This window comes from Trachinotus anak, unplaced genomic scaffold (assembly GCF_046630095.1).
Source record: "Trachinotus anak isolate AG129_WGS33_773 ecotype Australia unplaced genomic scaffold, CSIRO_AGI_Tana_v1 ptg000015l, whole genome shotgun sequence".
Taxonomy (NCBI): Eukaryota; Metazoa; Chordata; class Actinopteri; order Carangiformes; family Carangidae; genus Trachinotus; species Trachinotus anak.
Window position 1 is genome coordinate 3,583,327 of NW_027273866.1, and position 13,638 is coordinate 3,596,964.

General features: G+C 39.8%; 1 long non-coding RNA gene across 1 annotated transcript in view; it reads left to right on the forward strand.

Moving 5' to 3' along the window:
- Positions 1-13,394, forward strand: part of LOC139632746 (uncharacterized) — a 76,589-nt gene extending 63,195 nt beyond the window's left edge. The window contains exon 3 of the long non-coding RNA XR_011693613.1: positions 8,422-13,394. This is a non-coding gene — a long non-coding RNA (uncharacterized lncRNA). The remainder of the gene's footprint in view (positions 1-8,421) is intronic.
- Positions 13,395-13,638: the final 244 nt, after the last annotated feature.

Sequence of the window (13,638 nt, forward strand, 5' to 3'; positions counted from 1 at the left end):
ATAACAAGTACAGGCAAAGTTCTATTTAATTTATTTAAAAAAAGAAACTTGAGTTTTAATTAATACCATCTTCATTCTCAATCTTTGTCTGGATTAACAACCTCGGACCGTGCAACAAGAACAAAAGAGAGATGTGTTGTATGGAACACTGTACATGGTCACACATAATGAATCCAAAAAGGTCAAATTAGAAATACAGAAACACTGTGTAGCATGCTTTCTTAGCCAAACACAAAGCATCCCAGCTACTGAAAGAGTCCAGGCACACATGCATTGTCACCTTTTTTGTATTTTACAACATTTTGTCTGTATAAACATCACAATAACACTTTAATGATTTTTCCCCATGAATTCTGATGGATAATTGCTGTTTTTCTAAGAGTGATATGGATGAAGACGTTAAATAGTGCTCTGTGCAGAAGAGGCACTTCATGGAGTAGTTGTTTTTACATGACAGCAGTCATGCAGGCAAGTCTGTTCTATTGTTCTTAATCCATGTTGGTTCCCAAGAATGTTTGTACTCAGGCTTCTCATTATTATTACCCACTCCCCTGCAGCTCAGTGATCCTCCTGACAAAGGATTGTGGGGTGGGTTGGTAGAAGGACAAGGGGGCAGAATAATTTGTACGCTGAGCATGTCTTCAGGAGAAACATGAGAAACACTCACATATCTGATCTGGAGCGGGGCCAGAACCTTAAGCAGCATTAGGGCAGAGGGATTGAAAGAGTTGGGGGGAAAAAACAGAAAAGGGGAAACTAAAAGGTCTGAGTGTTTTTTTTTCCCTGGATCACCCTTTCCTATATAATGACAGCATTCTGTGTATTCCTCTCTTGTTACCCTGGATGACCTGTTGCTGTTATTTTACCATGAAGAGAATAAATACCCACATTCAGATGACTATAGTGTACCATAACCTCAGGTCTGATATCTCTTCTGTACAAACAAATTATTTAGAGCCAAGCCTTAATTTATCTTTGTTCCTGACCTTATAATGAAACATAATTTAGCATCATCTTGTGATATCTTCCCCTCTCTCTCTGTGCAGCCAACCGAACCTGTGGAGTTAGGATAGAATAAAGTGTTTATTCTATGGATCATGCCACTGAAATATCTTCCCCTGCAGAGTCTTTAAAGCCAGAACAGCATTGTGTTGCTGCAGGCTTTTGAACTCACTTGTTAGTATGACTGCAAATAAATATAAGATTTATTCTGGAAAAGGAATAGTGACTAATATATTCTTGATATAAAAGTGTCTAATTTACCTCAGGAGAGTCCTGTTATACTAACTGTTCATACATAAAGATGTTTGGGTAGACTGACACTTGGGGAAGATTTGTATACAGTGTGAAAAAAAAAACCCCAGAGCAATATATTATGTGTACAAAAGAAACCTTATGTACACTCATTCATATGTATTTACATGTTTATTCTTTGTATTTGTTTCATCAGTGTAGAATAGTGCTGTGGAATTTCAACACAAAGCTACATTGCATGTGCACAGCATTTGTATGTTTGCCTGCAGTTCTATTGATGGAGGAAATGTAATAGGACAGAATGAGTGTGGGTTTGCAGAAGAGTAGAAAATGCCTTGAGGTGAAGCTGGTTAAAATATACCAGATACTAAGTTAATAAGCTGCAAACAACAGTAGCGATAATAGTGTAGTATATTAACAAATTTTATACACACGTGGACAAAATTGTTGGTACCCTTCCGTTAAAGAAAGGAAAAACCCACAATGGTCACTGAAATAACTTGAAACTGACAAAAGGAATAATACATAAGAAATTACCAAAACTTAACTAATGGAAATCAGACATTGCTTTTGAATTGTGGTGCAACAGACTCATTTTCAAAAACAAACTAATGAAACTGGCCTTGACAAAAATTATGGTACCCTTAACTTAATATTTTGTTGCACAACCTTTTGAGGCAATCCCTACAATCAAGCGATTCCTGTAACTCTCAATGAGACTTCTGCACCTGTCGACACGTATTTTGGCCCATTCCTCATGAGCAAACTGCTCCGGCTGTCTCAGGTTTGAAGGGTGCCTTCTCCAGACTGCATGTTTCAGCTCCTTCCACAGATGCTCAATAGGATTTAGATCAGGGCTCATAGAAGGCCACTTCAGAATAGTCCAATGTTTTATTCTTAGCCATTCTTGGGTGTTTTTAGCTGTGTGTTTTGGGGTCATTATCCTGTTGGAGGAGCAATGACCTGCAACTGAGACCAAGCTTTCTGACCCTGCACAGATTCAAGACACCCTGTGCCAGAAGCAGCAAAGCAGCCCCAGAACATAACCAAACCCCCTCCATGTTTCACACTAGGTACATTGTTCTTTTCTTTGTATGCTTCATTTTTGCATCTGTGAACATAGAGCTGATGTGACTTGGCAAAAAGCTCGATTTTTGTCTCATCTGTCCAAAGGACATTCTCCCAGGAGCTTTGTGGCTTGTCAATATGCATTTTGGCAAATTCCAGTCTCGCTTTTCGTGATTTGCTTTCACCAGAGATGTCGTCCTCAGTCGTCTTCGTCCACTTTGGCTCAAACAGCGACGGATGTTGCGATCTGACACTGATGTACCTTGACCTTGGAGTTCGCCTCTAATCTCTTTGGAAGTTGTTCTGGGCTCTTTGGTTACCATTCGTACTATCTGTCTCTACAATTTGTCATCAATTTTCCTCTTGCGGCCACGTCCAGGGAGGTTGGCTACAGTCCCGTGGACGTTAAACTTCTGAATAATAAGTGCAACTGTAGTCACAGGGACATCAAGCTGCTTGGAGATGGTCTTATAACCTTTACCTTTAACATACTTGTCTATAATTTTCTCTCTAATCTCCCAAGACATCTCTCTCCGTAGCTTTCTGTGGTCCATGTTCAGTGTTGTACACACCATGATACCAAACAGCACAGTGACAGCTTTTCACTCTTTAAATATGCAGACTGACTGATTACAAGTTTGAAGGCGCCTGTGATGCTAATTACAGGGCACACCTTAGTTTATGTTTACATGTCCCTATGGTCAAATTATTTTCAATCTTTTCTAGGGGTACCATCATTTTTGTCCAGGCCAGTTTCATTAGTTTGTCTTTTAAAATGATTCTATTGAACCACAATTCAAAAGCAATGTCTGATTTCCATTAGTTAATTTTCAGTCAATTTTAATGTATTATTCCTTTTGTCAGTTTCAAGTTATTTCAGTGACCATTGTGGGTTTTTCTTTCTTTACCGGAAGGGTACCAACAATTTTGTCCACATGTGTATATGTAGCAGAACAGCAGAATAATCACCTCAGGTTTGTCTGTCAGTTTTGAGGTGGGATGAGGTGATATGACAGAAGTAAACATAACAATACAAATACAGCTTTGCCCTTATAGGGGTTCCGCACCAACTAGCGCTTGCAGTGAGGGTGATCAGACACCAGTGCACATACCCACTGGAACAAAAAAGATTTAAAAACAAAAGCAAAAAATCAGTACCTACAGACAGTTACATAAATTAAAAAAAGAAAGAAAGCAGTGTTGAAGATGTCAGGCATGTCAAAATGCAATCTAAGATCGAAGATGTACAGAAGCACAGACTTCCTCACTATGTCTTCTTGTTCACAGCACTTTCACAGAATGTGTTGATCTCCCGCAAGTTCTTCAGCAAGACTGAAAACCACTCATTTCTTATGTTCACCTATCAGAGGAATCATAAGGAAGACAACATGGATACAGTCAAACATTTTCAAGGTTGAGATGACAATAGTCCAGTATCAGTGGGAAAGAAGGAAGCAGAAGAGCTCTCACTCTGATACAGTGCTGAATTTGTATCAGAGACTGAGGATATGTCATCTGAAGCTACCCTATTCACTTTTCTGTAAGATTTTGAACTGTTGCTCCAAATATCAATAATATGGACACATGTCAAAATGAAAGCAGACAGGATCTAACAGCTTGTTATTTATTAACAGAGTTTGAGCAAAGTGGCAGAGGAGTTATACTGTGACACACATTTTAGGGTTTGTAAGTACAGAGAATGCATCACTCAAACATGCCAGAAAGACTCCAGAAGCATGGGTCACATGGTGGTACCAGAGGCTCACAAAAAACCAGACTATAAAAAAGAAAAGGACGAGGAAAGAGAGACATTCACTGTGACAAAAACTGTTAAACAGATGTGACAATAGCACAGAGTACCTGTTGACACATTTTGTAAAAGAAATGAACAACAAAGTCTAAAGATACCTCATCAACATCCAGCATCAACACTCAAAGCTCCAGTCTTTGCACAAATCTCTGAAAGAAGATAAAGTGATTCCTCTCACTGACTGTGCAGAAAACTGCTAATGTGCAAAGGAAGTAGAGCACGTCTGTTTTGGAGCATCTCATCAATAGACAACACTGCACAATGCAGTTTGTTACACCACAGATCAGACTCTGACACTCTGTGCCTTACCGCACTCATGAAACACGATCCTGTTGCCATTTGGGCTCAGTTTGAACCAGTCCCTCAGTTTCTGAAGGTGGACCATCCAAGAGTTCAAAAACTCTTCAGCGCTGGGCCAGCAAGGATAGCTGCTTACTTCATGAGTACTATTCCTTTCCAGATGGGTTTTATGGCTTTTAACTGGAGTTTCCTGGAAGCTGGTCATAGTAGAGGCTCTGCTGATGGTTTTGGAGCCACCACAAAGAGGACAGGTAGCCAGAAGTACTGACGTATACCAACAGCAAAAGCACTTTATGACTTACTCCTTCCTCTCACCAAGTCCAGCTCTTTTTATGTGGAAGAACAGATTTCTAAAAGTGCACTCCTGCCAATAGAGCTGCCCACCATCAAAGGCAGGCACACGAAGCATTCATCAGGTAATCTGCAGGTGCTCAAATGTTATTGCAACAGAGAAGCCATCTGTCCCTGTTTCCACCCAATGTCCAGCAACGCTGCACCACAGGCACAGCCTGGAAGAAATGCAGTGTATCCTTAGCCACCAACCCCAGAAGACAGGAGCCGTTCTCCCTCAAACTCTGGGTGTGAAGAGACTCTCTGTCCAGTCCATTATGTCACCAAAGACCAAGTCGGAAACTGATGTGTTGTCATATATGACTATGATCCATTTCCTGTATCATGGAAGATGTGAATGAAGGAATATTACAGATCTAAAAATATTGCATTACATTTCTAATGCAAACAGTGTTTATTTCTCCCATAGCTATTTTCCATTCTAATATTCCATAACACTCGAATGATCTTAGGTAAGATTACATGTCATGTCCTTAACCCATTATTTATTTTATCTTCAGCTGCTGTGGAAGCGAAAACAAAATTGCATTGGCCAAAAACTGAGGACAAGATGGTACATGGTAGACAAAGTCATCAGGGCTGACATCCAACTAACCTAATGTGCATGTCTTTGGACTGTGGGAAGAAGCGGGACATGGGGAGAAACCACTGCACCACTGTGCCACCCTAATTCCAAAGGTGATGGATGATAATCTCGATTTATTGCCCAGCCTTACAAAGGATGGACTGAATCTACTGAAATGTTTTCTTTTGGTGTCCCAGAAGTCAGACAGGGTGAAACCATAGTTGGATCAAGACACCTCTATAATATTGAGCATTCACAAGCAGTTACTCCAGTGTTTTCTTGGCATGAGGCCCACAAAGGAAAGTTCTATCATATCGTACATATAACTTTGTCTTGAGCTCTGCTGGACAGTTAGATATCTTTCTGCAGTTCCACAGGTCTGCATGAAGAACAGACCATCAGCTGTTGCTTACTATTACACTGTTAGCTTACACTAGTGTTAACCAGGCTGCTGGGAGTACATGCTGCCACCATAGCAGTGGCGGTAATAATTGGGCAGGGATTTCTTCCTCCCAGTCTGGGGCATAAGGGTTGCTATTTATGCAAATAACCTGGGCAATTAGCCTGCAGAAACACAACTAAAAAAACCTCATCTGCATTAGCCTCCCAGACACTCCACCAGCAGACATTAAGTCACAAACATAATGACCTCACAAGAAGGCCAGTACTCGAGGTACACAAGCTTCTTCAAGGCCTGAAGTGTGTCTCTGAGCTGTCAGAGTGCTTCTGATCTGTTTCCTGAGATTCAGTGGTCATGTGTGCAGCAGGACTGCTGCAGCCACATATCTGACTGGCAGCCAGACAGGAGAATCCTCTGTTGGACAGCACTGAGCCAAGCGACTCTCTCTTGATTGGCTCTTCCGGTGTCCTGAGGGTGTAATCAGGAGACGGGTCAGAAAAGGTCCAGCGATGCCTGTTGCGCTGGTGAGGCACAAATGACCCATCATCTGGTGTGACAATAATGACATGTGTGCTGGTGGAGCAGTGATGATAGACAGCCATCAGTCGTCATCATCATCATCATCATCATCATCACCACCACCACTACACATGAGATGATAGACGGAAAGACAAGGTAGTTGAACTGTGATCCTGCTGTCACTAACAGGGCTTTTATCTCCAGAGTCTCTCCCTAAATCTGCAGATAAAACACTTAAAGGCTTTTTATTTCTTTGTCTTTGAAACCTTGAGCTCCATCTGATTTTCAGTCATTAATTGTTGCATGATGAGATGTTTCCATTCTGTAATGTGTTTGCGAATTGTGTGTGTGTGTGGTGAACAAACCCCAGTGGGGATTGAAGGCTTGACAAAGCATGTGTGACCCCGCCCCCCAGCTGCTGCTTGCATAGAGCATAATTGGAAAGTGTTTATGCGCAGTTGACATTTAGATATTTGAACAGGCTTCCCCATAATCCTAGAGGGGAAGTGGTGAAGCTCTGTTATTTGCTTGTGACATTTATGCACACTTTGCTATAGTGCTAGATGCTATCTGGTTAAATGTTATATGGCTATATTGGTAGGTTCAACGTCTGTTGATGCAGACATTTTAGATAAGATGCTTTTTGGTTGTTGCATGTTCTGTTTTAGAAGTTTTGTAGTTGTGCAAAATGTCTGCAGTCTGATGATACACTGCACCTCAGAGTTTATACATAATTCACGATTTAGTACAGTCTTTCAAAAACATTTAGTTCTGTAGTTCATGTTCCATTAATCTCAGATTTCCTCTAAATGCCTTCAGATACAGAGGTGAGAGGAGGACACAGCAGTATTATGAATATTAAGTTCGGAGAGAGGGCACACTGCTTATTAAAACCAGTGGCTGCTCCATTACAGCCAGTTAGCGCCTCATTTGATACAGGCCAAATCTTGAGCTGCTCAAATGAACTTGTGCTCTCTATTCTACCACCAACTGTACAATGAGCTGTGCCAAAACAGATAGTAGTATCTAATGGATGGTAGCAATCTAAAAAATAATGCAAACTATATTTTCTGAGGTCAGGAACTTAATTTTGTGAACTTCCCTGAGTGAAAATTCAGATTTTATCTTGTTCTGAAAACAAGACATTTTCTATTAGAAAAGAGGATTGGGATGTTTGATTCAGCTAAACTAGGAACTTTACATCACAATTGTTTTATCTTGAGCATTTAGTCTTTATGTCTTCAGGTTGCCCACACTGTATTTTAACTGACACTTTGTCAAAAATGTTTAAGTTTTTCACTTTTTTATTGTCAGAATGGCCAAGCTTCAGTATCATGGTCCTCTTCTTCTTTACATTCTTTAAATTCTTTAAAAGACTTTGGGTTTAAACACTAAAATTGTTCTATACAAGGATACGTAAGATAATTTCCAGACTGAAAATCAGTGCTAGGTGTGGCATCAGACAAATGCAGCTGTACATAAAATATATCTTCTGTCTCAGCAGAGCAGCAGGGCCACTGATACATTTTGTGACAGCAGAACTCTTTCCCAAAGAAATGACCTAGATATTCAAATGGATGTGTGAATGAATTTTTGCCATCGTCATAATGACCCGACTGTTTATCAATCATTGTGTCGTCGATTGGCCAGTCGTAGGGGAAAAACAACGGAAAGTGTTGCACGCAGTTTTGGAAAAGAAGCTGCCAAGCTGTAAATCAAAGTGCAAGTAAATAAGATCAAGCTTCTCTGTTTCATTATGGGTGCATGCCCTCTAATAAATCTGTCTGAATAGTTGCTTTTGCACCCACTCCTCCTTCATTCCTTTTTTTTTCTCCCTTTTGAGTTGATAATCATAATATTTTGGCACAAAGTGTAAGATGCCTCAACATGACTTCACCTTTCCATTTTTAATTAATGATGGTTTCTTTTAGTTATTTTACTCAGTTTCCACTCTGATTTCTAGGTCACCTCTGCCTTCTTGCTTGTTGTTCAAAGGACCATCTAATTTGTGACTCTGTTATGGCTCTGCTGCTGGAAGAAATATGCACTATAATGCAGATGGATTTTTTTTTCTTGCTCATCCACCACAGCTTTGATATACAATTAATTTCTTGTATTTTCCTTTGGGTTTTCTTCAACCTGGCTATGGTCTAGGTCTGTACTGGCAGCCTCATCTCATCTCCATCCCCCACCCCATCACAGCATAGCAGCCAAGTCGCAGCACATAACAAAGAGTGATGATTACATAGCGATCCATAGCTATTACCCAAGAGGTGGAAAACATGAGCCAGTCCAAACAGCAGCCCTTCAGTTCACCACCACCTCCATCCCTGCATTCCCTCGCTGCCTGGGCTGTTCTTCCCAGAAACACTGACCACTAATGATAGTGGAGCAACACCTGAGCATCCTGAATGACAGCGGTGCACCAGGTTCTCATGGGAAAGGACACTTCCATAATATGATTCAGATGAATGGGCTGGCAGCCTTACTTCCCTGGATCTCAAACCATTGTATCTTCCTCTGGCCAAAAGCCCAAATGCTGGATGACATCTGCCTAACGACTACATCCGCATACCTGAAAGAGGCTTTTAATATTCCACAGGGCTTACACAGATCAATACACTGTATCAACAGAGTTAAAATTGATGTGTATGTAAATACAGTAAATATATCATTTTAGCAAAGTGTATTGACATTCCTGTAAATTTGTGATCGCCAGTACTGTTGTTGTATGATGACTCATGGGCGATTGGTCGGAAATCACATCGATTAGACGCTGGGTCCAATTAGGGAGATAGCCTCCACATAACAAATAGTTTGTAATGGATAGAGGCAAATAGTTTTATTGTTTGGAAACGTCCATACTTTAGCTGTAAATTATCCTCAATTATTGACAGATTATTCTGCTTGTTTTTTCCCAGCTGATTTCCCCTGAGAGTTTAACAAGCTGCACAGAAAAAATAATGCCATGCAGCCATTTCAGTTTAAATTCAAATGTATTCTGTTTGGCTGTGATTTGTATAATCCAACTGCAAACAATACACAAATCAATGCAAATCCAAGCCAATTCAACATCTCCATGTCACATCAGAAAAAGGCAGATTGAATTATGTTTTGTGATTCAATAATACCAAAACTAAACTAACTGAGTCTATCATGTAGTCAGTCTTGGTAATGCTTTATTTTACAGGTTTTTCGTTTCCTAACACATTTTTAGGAAGATTCCTGGAAAGTAAGATGCAATTTGCTTCTAATTCCAGGGCAAATAAAGACTGGTAAAGACAAAGTCTGTTATCTGAGTTTAGTCTTTTAGTTAATCAGCTATTCCAGGGGAATTTTCTTGCTCCCTTCAAACCCAGTTTTTTCTTTGTTCTTTTCTTCAAAAATGTCAAATTGTATGTTTGTCTATAGACAAAAATCAAATTTTTCATGTTCAAATAACCTGCTGTGGACAGACTTTCGGGATTACATAAAAAATTTATTGGAATTAATTTATTAATCTCACTGCTTGTTACTGTGAAATTCAATCATTCTTTCCAGAAAACATATTTGGAAACTAATAGAAAATGATTCAGAAATGATGGACAATAAAATGTTATCTCAATCATTTTTTTTATTTTCAATACAGGGATTGGTAGGAAAATATATTTAGTACAATGTCTCCTTAACAAGATCTTTCTTATATTGTCACATAACATATAAGTTAGGCTTTATAAATAAACTATTTGTTTTAGGTTTCTGAAGATAATCATCACTTTCAGTTTGTCTCTGTGCAGAAAGACAACATATAATCTCCACAATATGACCTCACAGGATCTGTGAAAACTCATGCCAGGATGCTCTGTTGTCTAGAAATTAAATTCTGAAGCCGTGCTGTCAGATGACACAGAGCTGAAGACACCCGAGGGTCACAGGAACAGGAAATGGCTTCAACTACAGAATAATGTCAGGTAAATGAGAAATGGAGAGGACTGGCTGTCTTCCAAGAGAAGCAGGCACCCTGTGGAAAATTAGTAGCATCGGAGACTAAATTGCCTCCAGCTGGACATGCGTATTGGTTACAGAGAGTGGAGGGGACAAGGAGCTCTCCTGTTGTAGCACTGATTGACATGTGAATACAGCACTCATTAGGATTCTTGAGTGGACAACATGTTACCTCTGTGACCTCCTGCTGCTTCAACATCCATAATGGGCAGTTTGAGAATTTGAATCTAATTATATGCACTTTAGTCCACAGAAATAGTTACATTACATTGGATGTGTGCATAATCGAAGTATATGTGCCTCTTTACTGTACATCCTCCACCTGGACTTTGAGGAAATATATGCACATTCAAAAGCTGCCAGAAATCATTTATTAAAACTGATTTGTCCTGCCACAACTTCACATTTAGAATGTTTTTTAATTAGCTTTGCCCTAAAAATGTTAATATTTACATACTAAGCGTTCTGCCTGCATTATTAATCATTCTATTCATTTCAGATATTAAATTCAATTGGCATTCACTTCATGATCGCAGCAAAATTCAGCAATAGTTTTTTCTGCTCGTTTGGATCCTAATTTTCTCAGGTGATGCACACTACAGGGAATTGAATTAAACTTCCAGATAGACACTGATTATGCATTGCAGGATTTCTATTACATGGCTTGGAGCAAGTGTAAACATTGCCATATTGTAGCTCAGTGAGAGTCTCTGTACGTTGTATTCTGTGTTGTTCAGCTCCTCTGAGCTGCAGTGCCTGGCGTCTTGGAGACGCCCGCCGCTGTCACTTGCCGGGATCAGCCGAGCCCAGATTAATCTAGGAGACATGGTATGCATCTCTCTATGCCTCTTTGCTCTGTTGAAAACTTGATAAGAAATTCACAGTCGCTCCAATCACAATTTAGAGCCACAGAGGAATACTACAGTAATGAGTTTCTTCCAAGGCCATTTGAGTTCCGTTTTCCAGGTGGAAGATGTGATATGGTGAGGATGCGGTCCCTCAAGGCCCTCAGGCTATGTTCACCCCACAGTCTGATTTAAAAGGAGAATTCTGCAGACTGGAAGGAAAGCAGAGTGGCTAATGGGAAGAACCCGTTGAGACTAAAGGCTGAGATAAAGAGAGAGGAGGAAGAAAAAAGATGGTATAAAAAAAAAAAAAGAGTGAAGAGCAGGGAAAGTGCTTCCATGTCCCTTGTGACACACAGAATGAGCATCGATCAGGAAAAGTGTGCGTTAGTGTCCGATGCTTCTGAGCAGAGAGTCTCACTAGTGGCTATAGTGTGAATATCAACCAGCCAAAATGCCCCATGTGGGACTGCTCTCATAACAGGTGGCAAGAAGTCTGCTGTCTGCTGCTTAAGGATGCTGTGGCTTCTAATACCAAGTAGACTCTACAGTAAAAACCTGTCCTCTGCTTCAAAGTCCAAATATTTGCTCAATTATTGATAAAACAATGAGATTTGCCAACACTGCATCAGGTTGGATAAGGTGCTGCTGTTAGCAAAAGCCATCCATCACTGATGCCTGCTTCAGCTGTCATTAGCAGGGGGTTGTGTCTGCTCTTGTCAGAGAGATGCTGGGAACAGGTCCTCAGAGGCCCATGGGTAAATCTGTCCATGCTCCTGATTCACTGGGCCATAAAAACTGCGGGGACTTTGATTATAGGGCCTCGGTTTGAGCTATCTGGGTTTGGGTTGAGTACGGGTGGGGAGGGAAGTACCAGCTTGCTGTGAAAGGATCCTCTCATGGAGGACAGGTACAAACATCACTAACTGTGGGGGGAGAGAGGCTGCATGATAGAACAGGACCTGAGGTTACAAGCTGCACAGGCAATGACAACTTAACAAGATGGCACATTTGTAATTATCATTCATGACTATCATTATTTTTTGCATGAGCTTGCTTTTCACACAAACCATCACACTTTTTCTGTTACCCAGCAGGTATTTTTATATGACATAGTTTTTACAAAGGGTAAAGTCTTCCTCGAGGGCATGAAGGGAAAACTGCACTGTCGATCCTTCTGCAAATGAACTTGCTCACCTGTCATTGTACCGGAAGCAAAACTAGTGGAGCTGAGCAAAAAGTGAATGTAATCATTCACTCTATTCACTAGAGCTTTTATGTTTGGATCAATAAATCTATGTAGGGATTTGTTTGTTTTCTTTATAGTAACATTTCCTTTAAAAAAGAAAGAATCAACCTTTGTGTTAAACAATAATAATAAAAAACTGTTCAAAAAGTGAATGCATTAATTTCACAGATGCTAAAACTAATTAAAAATGTTATATACAGTGAGACAGAGCTAGTTATTACATTTGTTCATTAAAGTTTCTCTAATCATGAATACCAAGTTGACCCTGTTCTCATATGAATTAAGAAGTATTCCACTCAGTTTATGGAGTTTAATCATGAACTGAACAGTGTGATTGTTTTAGTATTAAAGTTTTCAGCACTTAGTACTTATCTTTTCCATTGAGGTATGTGTCTCTGGTTGACAGCCTTTTAGAGGCTGTTTAATATGTTATGGATGGCACGTGCTGACAAGTTTCTGTTTGTGTTTTTGTCACAAAGGCTCTATTTCTTTGTAATTTATGCACTTTGAACCAGTCTGTCAGTCTCATCTAAAGTGTTTATGAAACTGAAAACAGTTTGTTGTGTAGTCATGTTTGTATATCTCTATTAAATCAGTGATTTCGTCTTTCTGAAATGGTCCTGTGCATTTTTGAGGTCACACTTTGCTACAAACAAAAAATATACATGAGAAAAAGTGAGGGCCTGTACTAACACAAGTTGAATAAACAATGTTCATGCATGTTTAGCCTCAGTTACTGTACACTCTTGGTCACATACCAGTAACAGTAGTAACAGTATTTTGACTGTGAGTTATCCTGTGATTACCAGCATGGCAGAATGAACAAACATCTAAATATGTGAAAGTTAAGTGGAAAAGGCAGTCAGTAACGCCATCATATATTGTGAGGCCACCATACAGAAAAGGATACAAATTGAAAATCAATTTAAGGTTTATAGCCAATGAGCTAGGAAATACGCTGTCTCCTGGGGTCGCCATATTCTTCAGCTTCATCTCTCACATTACACTATTCCAAATATATGATTTCACTCATAGCTGTCCATATAAACAAAGCCTTTGTTGAGAAAACTGGAGAGAAAAAAATCCTAATAGTTTTTAAACACAGTGCTTTCTATCTATAGGTATGCTTGATTGTCATTTGATAATCTACAACAGTGCCTAATGAGCTCAACATACAAAACTCCTCCTTCCTTCTTCACAGCCTTTTCTACAAACGGTCATTTTGACACCAATCAGCAGTACGCTGTGTGCCAGAAATCACTCAATTGTTGGAGTATCTTCTTTCTATGCTCG